This window comes from Suncus etruscus, chromosome 1 (assembly GCF_024139225.1).
Source record: "Suncus etruscus isolate mSunEtr1 chromosome 1, mSunEtr1.pri.cur, whole genome shotgun sequence".
Taxonomy (NCBI): domain Eukaryota; kingdom Metazoa; phylum Chordata; class Mammalia; order Eulipotyphla; family Soricidae; genus Suncus; species Suncus etruscus.
In genome coordinates this window covers 102,602,828-102,612,339 of record NC_064848.1, presented here as the reverse complement: position 1 = coordinate 102,612,339, position 9,512 = coordinate 102,602,828, and the positions used below count along the sequence as shown (strand labels likewise).

General features: G+C 37.1%; 1 protein-coding gene across 1 annotated transcript in view; it reads left to right on the top strand.

Annotated features, from left to right (window-relative positions):
• Nucleotides 1-1,961: 1,961 nt before the first annotated feature.
• The window catches only part of GRM3 (glutamate metabotropic receptor 3), a 250,391-nt gene continuing 242,840 nt past the window's right edge, over nucleotides 1,962-9,512 (top strand). The window contains exon 1 of the mRNA XM_049771054.1: nucleotides 1,962-2,193. The gene's annotated coding sequence lies outside the window, so the exon portion shown is untranslated. The remainder of the gene's footprint in view (nucleotides 2,194-9,512) is intronic.

The following is a 9,512-nucleotide window of genomic DNA, read 5'->3' as shown; positions in this document are numbered from 1 at the left end:
GAAAGAAAGAAAGAAAGAAAGAAAAAGAAAGAAAGAAAGAAGAAAGAAAGAAAAGAAAGAAAGAAAGAAAAGAAGAAAGAAAGAAAGAAAACTGGAAGATTAAAAAAAGCAACTATAAATTTGTATCTTCTCCATTGAGTCGTTGCTATTTGGTGTGCAGTTTGTCTATTGGACATAGTAATAATTCTCTTAGGAAAGTCTAATGTATTGCAATGAACAGCACTTGTTAGATAATAAGAATAAAATACAAAGGGAGAATGATTCTATTGTACTCCAGAAAGGCTGGCATTAGAAGGAAACTTTTAGCATTTTCAGACTTTCATTATTTAATAACATAATTTTAGTGTGTTCAAATTTTTGTATTTTTTATTCATAACAGAAAATATAAATGCACCTTTCTTCTAAATATCTCCACAAAATCAGTGGCATAATTATTTCTATAGTTTAAATGTCTGGCTAGCTTACAAAGGAAGGCAGTTGTTAAACAAACCAACATTAAATTTTAAAGAATAAATATAGAATTAAAACATCTTAAGCTTAATCGTTTCAAATAACTCAGTCTTTGGTGAACACGAAGGGGTATATCGGGACTGAAAAATTAATGACAATGAAGTTTCAATTTTGAAATGTATACACAATGTGTTTCTAAATATAGAAGGATGCCTGGAATTTTACCTTTAGGATTTCATTGTAGCTCGGAGCCTATTGAAGCTATTTCCGTGTGCCTTTTTCTCTTTTGTGCCTACGTCACCGATTTAAGGTTCTCCTTTATTTATTTAATTTAAGAAGAAAGAAAGTGGCTCTAAAGAGAACACTCTGCCTATTAACCACAAGTAGGATTTGCGAAGTCTAACGTGGGCTGGGGTGGGGGGGTGTGAGGGGGGAGTTGCCACATGAGGGGGGGTGTGGCAGCACCGGAGGATAAAAAAGAAAGACAATTCAGCACTCCTTCCTAATCTTATTCCACCCAAGAAATTTGGAAGAATGCGGAAAAGAAAAAAAGAAAGAAAGAAAAAAAGGCAGCAACCCAGCATTCTTGAAGAGGCGTGGCTTCTCTCCGGGGGCTGTCCAATGGCATTCCTTCAGAGGAAGCTATCCCCTGAAGATTGATGAGGGTTGCTAGGAGACAGAAGCGTCTCCCTCCCTCCTGACCCAGGGATTGTTCTGCACAAGTCCTCTCCAGGGGCTCCCAATGTGCAGTTGAGAGGTGTGTGTGGGGCAGAGCTGCACACACCGGCCTCTCCAGCTGGCTCGTCCCCATCTACTCCATCTCTGCCTTTCCCTCCTTTCAGCCTGAGGCCAGCCAGTTCCCAGCTCCGGGACCAGAGAGTTGTGCCAGTGCCGGGACTGACTCCGAGTCCCGCTCTCCCTAAGGTTGAGAGCTCCAGCAGAGCATCAAAGTTAGAGCCACCGACCTCCCTTCTGTCCTAGTCCCTGCTGAAATCCCCAACCTTTGCATGCCCTGCCTAAGGATTTCAGATACAGGAGCCACCGGCAACATCTCCCTGGCTGTCCCTGTAGCCATCCTTTCTTGACTGGGTCTCCTGGCTCAATGAAGACTCTGCAGATACACATACCCCTGTAAGCGGAGGAAGGGAGAAAAAGAGGGGAAAGGCAGTCGGAGTGAGGGAGTAAAAGGAGGAAAGAGAAGAAGGAGAGAAAGCCAGAAGGTCTGTGTCTCTACCTAGAGAGTCCCAATTAGATGCGACTGTTTCAAGCCTGGACAAGGTGAAGGAAAGTTGCTTCTGCGCCTGGGAAGTGGGTGTTCCTGGAGAGAAAAAGGAGGAGAGGGAGTCGTCTGGGAACTGGCCCCTCTTCCTCTCCGCAGACCCCCTGAGTCTCCCCCCTTTTCTCCACCCCGCCCTTGCTCTCCTCCCACCCACCCTTTCTTTTCCCCACTCCCCACTGACACGGAGGCCTGGATGCTCTGCCACCGGGCAGTGGTCCAGCGCGCAGCCGGGAGGAGGCGGGGGCAGGGGCCACTGTGACAGGAAGCGGCCGCGCACAAGTTGGCCATTTCGGGGGGCCAAGCTAAGTTCTCTCTGGGATTCGGGGAAGGACAAAGCCAGCGAGCTAACCTCTTTTGTGTCGGATGAGGAGGATCAACCATGAGCCTGAAACCGGGCGCAGGCTCCGCCGCAGAAGCTGCCACCGCGGTCAGCTCCAGTCCCTGCCAGGAGTTGTCGGCGCCAGGTAAGGGGGCGCGGAGGACGGGCACCCCGGAGAGAGGCCGGCGAGGGAGGGGACGGGAGAGGGAGGGCGTGGAGGCTCAGGGACCGCGCGGGGCAGGTGCGGCAGGGAAAGTTGAAGCAGCCCCAGGACCCGGTCCCTACAGTGGCGCCAGGGGTGGGAAGGGAAGCGTGGGGGGCCAGGGCGATGTGTGGGTGTGCGTGGGCGAGTTGGTGTGCGAGCGCACGTCTGTATCTCCCCTGGAGGAAGCCGAGGGAGTGTTTCAGAGCATGCATCTGCGACCAGGAGGCGAGAGGTGGAGGTACCAACTACTGCTCAGACCCTCAGAGGGACCTGTCTTGTCAACCAACCATCTCTCTCCTCTCCCTCGCTGCTCTCTCTCAGCTCAGGATTAGTTGCCTAATATTAGGTGCTCTTTAGGCTTTGTGCATCTGGGTACCCTGCAATCATTCGATGCCACACGGAGATCTCTCGTGTGTGTGTGTGTGTGTGTGTGTGTGTGTGTGTGTGTGTGTGTGTGTGTGTGTGTGTGTGTGTGTGTGTGGTGTAAGGTGGTCAGTGATCAGCGGGACCCTTGGCGGTGCAGCCCGAAGGAGCCTGAAAGCTGGGCAGGTTGGCTCTCCTGCAAGCACGCTTGGAGAGGAGCCCTAAACTCGACGCCCTTTGCTCCTTTTTTGGCTGGCGTGTAAAATCGAATAGCTAGCAAGGAGCCTATCTCTTCATCGATCCCGTTCCATTTTCTTATCTGACAATGAGATAACTCGGTGAGAGAGCGAGAGAGCGGGAGTTTCGCGGTCCAGAAATAGACTAGTCAGAATCCCTCCCGATAGGCTTGTTTCCTAAGGATTGTCTTTGATTTCCTTCTAGTTTCCTGGGTTAACAAACAGGGCACTTCGAGGGAGATGGATTGACGGGGCGGAGGGTAAGGGAAAGAGCTGGAGCACGGGCAGAGATTGGGGTGGAGATGGGATTATCCCTGATTTGGGAAGAGTTAAAGCATTACATACTTTGATAACAAATAATAAAACTGTATACTTATGATTTGTGGGCTAGTGCTAGGCTCACTTACTAATAAAAAGATTCTGTTATCTGGACACTTCTGTTTGACAAGTATGCGTGAAAAAATTAAATATTGGTATATTCAAAGTTGAGGCTAGTAGGAGCTGAGGTTAGCGAGAGTGAAGGACGTCAGCACTCTTTCCTTACTTTGAATTTCTCTCTTAAATGTATCTGTTACCTGCTCTAAGATTCGTTCACTACAACTCTATTGTTTTTTATAGGGGATAAGAACATGAATTTAGAGAGAACATTCATTTTCCTAATTATAAATGTGCATTGGTTTATGTATCACATATGCTTAAGTTGCAACCTAAACTCTAATTGCTTATTGAGTATATTTAATACAATCTGGATGATTAAATATCCAGATTGCTGTTACATTAACCTTCTATGGATAACACAATTCCCACCAGAGGTGTTAGCAAACCTTAGTTACTAGATAATAATTCTTTAGTCCTGTGTACTTTTATTCTCAAAACAACCCAAGAAAATTTGAATAAATTTTGAAAACTTCTATGCACAATATATTGATGAAGTGATAAAACTTATTTTGCCTTTGATAGTGTATTATATTTATAAAGATTTTTTTATATTTGTATTTCTTAGCAGTACATCTTTTCAGGTTCTGAATACTCAACATGAATACATGATATTTTGAATAGACATGTCTTAAGACTGTCTTGATTTAGGTTTTTAAAAACCAGGTGATTTTTACAGAAGCTGAGTAGATGAAATATTGAACATATCTTTTCAGAAACAAAGCTATAAAAATCCCAGACTATATTCAATTGATTAGAAAAGAATGTGATAAGAATTTTTAACTACTATTAGAGTCCCATTGCTACCCTAGATAATTTAAAATCTCTTGTTTCATGTAATAGACCCTTTCCAATTAAATGACAAACTTAAATTATAGAAAACAATTCCAATATGAAAAATAGGTGAAATTGGAGAGAGAATGGAAGAGCATCTTCCATTTCTCTTCTATTACTCATCCTGGAGTGGCATTTTTTTTAACATTCTGGAACATGAAGTTAATAGGTATATGGAGAGCTGTGTAAATATATTACAAATTATGAAAATATATTCTGTGATGGTCATTTTTAAGTTGTGGTGTATAATTAAATTAAATAATAGAAATCAGACTATTGATCCCTCTCAACTGCCAAACATCAAAATGGAGAGCCCATCTCTGATCTTACATCTCTTGTGACTAAAATTGGTAAGTTGAACAAATGGAACAAATGGAAAGAATAAATTTATTTCTACCTTTAATAAAATTTAAATATTTGTATCAAATGAACAATTATTATTCAAAGGTCTCCACGTTGCTATTTTATGGCAGATATTTTATGGCAGTTAATCAGCCAGAGCCTCAAGTTTGAGAATGGTCTTATTTTAAAAGATTGCCACTAATAACATTCTTGCAATGTCCCTGGGTACCTCTCTTATATCAGATACTCAATCACATCCCAAGTTAAACCATGTTCTCTTTTTTTTTCTATTTAAGCACTGTGGTTATAAGATTGTTCATTGTTGGGTTTTAGTCATACGATGTACACCATCCTTCACCAGTGCACAAAACATGTTCTCTTTATTGTCCATTTCCTTAATAAAATGGTGGATGATTTGGTTCCAGGCTCTTACCTCCTATCAAAATATATCCTGCTAATTTGAGGACAAAGAGTTTCATTTTATTGTCTTGTACTCTAAATTATACCAAGATATCATTAAACAAATAAAATAAAATGTATTTTCTTTCATTTAACTTAGCTTAATAAAATGACACATTTTCATTGAAATTCATAGCAGGCTACATTTTATAAGTAATGAAATATGACCAGATTTGTAGAATAAAAATTGCTCACGCTGGGGATTGGCTCATAGTTATTGGCTTTGCTATTTTACTGAGTCTATTGTATATTTTTGTTTCCTCTGATAATCTGTTAGAGGTATCCAATTATGTATTAAATTCATTGATTGAAATAGCATAAAATGAAAGAAATAATTTAATATTGAGACCATTATGTGAGTTGGATCATAGTTGTAGCAATAAAGAAAGTAGAAAGTTATCTGTCATCAGCCTCCCTCTATCTAATGTAGAGTTGATCCCCATAGTATACTATATTTTGGAGTAACTCAATCAAGACAAATATTTACAATATCAAGAACTGTTTTCTTTTTTCATTTGACTCTTGATATTCAAATAGTTTCCTATATTAAGAACTTAGTGGAGATATTATGACTAACTTTCCATGTTTTATTTTGTCATTTACCCTTTTGGGCAATCTCACTCATTTGCCAGACATAGAATGTATGTAGTAGTATTGCAAAATAAAATATCTCTATATATTATAAAGAAGAGCTCAAAGATAGTTCATATATCTTGAAATCCTTGCTAAATATTTAATAAACATATTTAATATTTTAATATATCACATGAGTTTATCATCAGAATTAATTTTTTACTGGTATAAGTATGATGAAATTTTGCCTCTCTGGTATTAATGACCTATGTGAATACTAAGGTGATTCGTTCTAAGTAACAATTCTATGTTTGCATATTTTCTTTGCAAATTTTATGTCAACAGAATCTTTTCAACACCCACACTACAAGGGAATTCTATGACATGCTAGTATGATGTTCCACTGAAGCCCAGAAGTTGCTGTCTTTAAACTCCAGTATTGAAATGAGAACAATTTCCACAATAGAGTGTATGAGAAATATAACAATATATGCTGTAGGTACTTATGTATATACATGGTTTATATACTTATGTTAATAATATACAATAATCTGGTAGTAAAACATTCTGGGATATCAGTAGAATTAATATAACCTTTTCACTATGATATATCATAAAAAGTAGGCTCAACTAATGCACATTTAGATTTATCTGAAGATACTATATTTTAAGGCTTTTTATAAACAGCTATGCTTGAAATAATCATGAGAGGAAGATTTTTTTTGCTTTGCTCATGTAAAATCTTGTTCCAAGACTTTCATGCATAGATTTTTTTTTTTAAGTTCTTAAGCAAAGAACTTGGTAGACTCATCATCCCACTCAATTGTTACTCAAGTGACAAGTTTTCAAATTAAAGATTTTCTAGATAGTAAAAGAGGAAGTGATGAAATAAATTGCAAGATTAGACAGAAAGTTCAGAAAATATAGGACAAAGAGCTAGGTGAATCAGCAACTAAAAATACAATTTATTAAAATACTTTTTGTTAGTATGTAGAAACATTAGTGTGAATGAAGGAAACAGTAAAAAGGGAGCATTCCAAAACTATTTTAAGTGACCAAAATTATGCTTTGTGAAGCAAACAATTTTAACCAATATTCTTTCTCCAATACACTCAAATTGTTTTATAGTGCCATTTATCATGCAGTGGTGAGTACCCTCAATGATTTTTCTTTAAACTAAAGAGAAAATCAATTTCCTTGATATAGGAAAAGTAGGCCATTAATTTACTCCTGACTTTTTTCCTGAGACAGACATTTTAAGACATTTGTATCTATATAGAATATAATATTCTCTCACCAAAGGAGCAATCTTTTTATACAAGTAGATATTGTGCAATGTACTTTGAGAATAAGACCAAAAAATAAACTTAGGAAACATTACTGAAAAAAAAAATCTATGTTATCATTAGAACAAAACAAGTTTAAAAATATAACCATAAATAGAAAAATATCAAAATAGAAAGTCCAAGTCATCTCTAAATTTTTGATTTATTTTTTTAATTTATTTGACTGTCAACTCATGTGCACAAACTATACATGACACACAACACACACAATACTTCACAAATAAGTTAGAAGAGAATAGAATTTGCCAAAGAAAAATGTTAAAACTATAAGACTGAACACATAGTATGAAAAACATTACAACATCTGTATATGCATGAAAGTGTTAACAATTTATTAACCAATAATTAGCCATTATCCTTGGAAGAAAACGAAGTAGATAATATAATGCCACAGAGACTGACACACATATCAATGAACAAGAACAACCACTGCTGGCATGGATGGGGGGAGTAAAGAACTCTCATTCATTGCTGATGGGAATGCTATCTAGTTCCTCCTTTCTGGAAGAAAATATGGATATTCATTTAAAAACTAAAAATTAAACTCCACTACTAGGGCTATACCCTAGGACCACAAAAACACAATACAAATATGCCCTCTGTACTCCTATGTTCATTGCAATACTATTAACAATAGCCAGAATTGGGAAACAACCCAGATGCCCAACAAAAGATGAGTTGGTAAGATGAGTACATCTACACATTGGAATGTTATGCAGCTGTTAGGAAAAATGAAGTCAAGAAATTTGCCTACACATGGATGCACATGGAGATTATTTTTCTGAGTGAAATAAGTCAGAGGGACAGAGGTAAACACAGAATAGTAAATTATCTGTGGGATTTAAGAAAAATAAAAGACAGTATAGTAATAATACCCCTAAGAGAATAGAGATGAGGGCTGAAAAGACCAGCCCATGATATGAAGCTTATCACAAAGAGTGGTGAGTGCAGTTAGAGAAATAACTACACTACAACTACCATGACAGTGATAGAGAGAGAAGTAGAATGCCTGTCTCGAAATAGGCAGAGGAATGGAGAAGAAGGAAACGGGAGACATTGGTGTCTGTAAAGTTGCACTGGTGAAGGGGGATGATTGAAACCACTTACAAACATATTTGTAAACATAGTGCTTAAATAAATACATAATTTTAAAAAAGGAAAAGAAAAAGTAGATAATAAGGAAGCAATATATCAATAATAGCTATTATTTTTAACCTATTAGAACTAAAGCAAGACTCAGAGCAAATAGTAGACCCAATAAAAATGTGAAAATCTCTAAAGTAGCTACAAAAATATCAACTATTTGAAAGTAGTAAGTTTCTCTACTTAAGATATTAAAATATTACTTTACATAATGTGTAAAAAATCACCAAGTATCTAGATAGTAGTTAAAGAAATATCAATTAATTGAAAAAATGTGCTCCTTTCTATACCTGACATATTTAAAATTTTAAATACAGATTATTTTTTATCTATGTAGATACTATGGCAAATATTATAAGGTAATATAAGTAATGAAATATCATAGAAGTAGATAATTGTTAACTAATTGCCATGTGGTAAGATTGTGCTAAAACACTACATGGATTATCTGATGCAAAGACTGCAAAAATCCTGTGTTGGGTACACTAATCTTCATTTTTAAAAAGAGAAAATGGAAGCCCAAAGATATAAAATAATTTTCCTCAGTTCAGTTAATAAGAGAACTAGAATTCAAAACTTACTTCCATAACCCCTCATCATTTCCTGTTTACTGCTAAACTATATTGACTACAAAATTGTGTTTTATACTGGACTTCATTTTATTTAACAAGTATTTTCTGAGCTCCAGCTAGAAAGAAATATTTTTGAGACAAAGGAGAGACAAATGACCAGAAATCCAAACTAGAGCTCTATAGGTTAAATCTTTCTCTACCCACAATCTCTATAAAGGGGCAATAAATGAAAATAATAATGAAAAAATCCTGATGTTTCTTACCTTTTACCATCTACTTCCCATGAAGAAATAATCTGGTATAAGTATTTGGTAGACAAATAAAAATGTGAAATTCCTTTATCAGGGTAAGGTCATAAGCAAGTCTCTGCTTATTACATATATGAGCATTTACTCATTTATATTAATATGAAAAAGGACTGGTTTTGGGATTTCAAAATTTTTAACACATGGAAAACAAGGACAAATCACCTGTAAGTGCTTCCAAAGATTTAATTCATTAGATTTCTATGGGAAAATACAAATTTCATGATTTTCTGAACTGGGGGTTTTCCTAAACTTTCTGAGCAGGAAACCTGCTATATTTTTTTAATCTTTTTTTTCTTTATTTAAACATCTTGATTACAAATATGATTGTGATTAGATTTCAGTCATGTAAAGAACACCCCCCTTCACCAGTGCAATATTCCCACCACCAATGTCCCAAATCTCCCTCCATCCCACCCCACCCCCACCTGTACTCTAGACAGGCTTTCCAGTTCCCTCATTCATTCACATGATTATGAAACTGCTGTCTTGATCACACAAATTTATGCCTAACTGCAGACAGCCAAAGAGCTGAAATATGAGTTGTAACTTGAAAATCTTTCTCTGATTTTGATTTGTGCTAGAATACTTTATGAACATAAAAAATGAATGGATATCACAGATCTGTCCCTCCATCTGGTAGAACTTGTT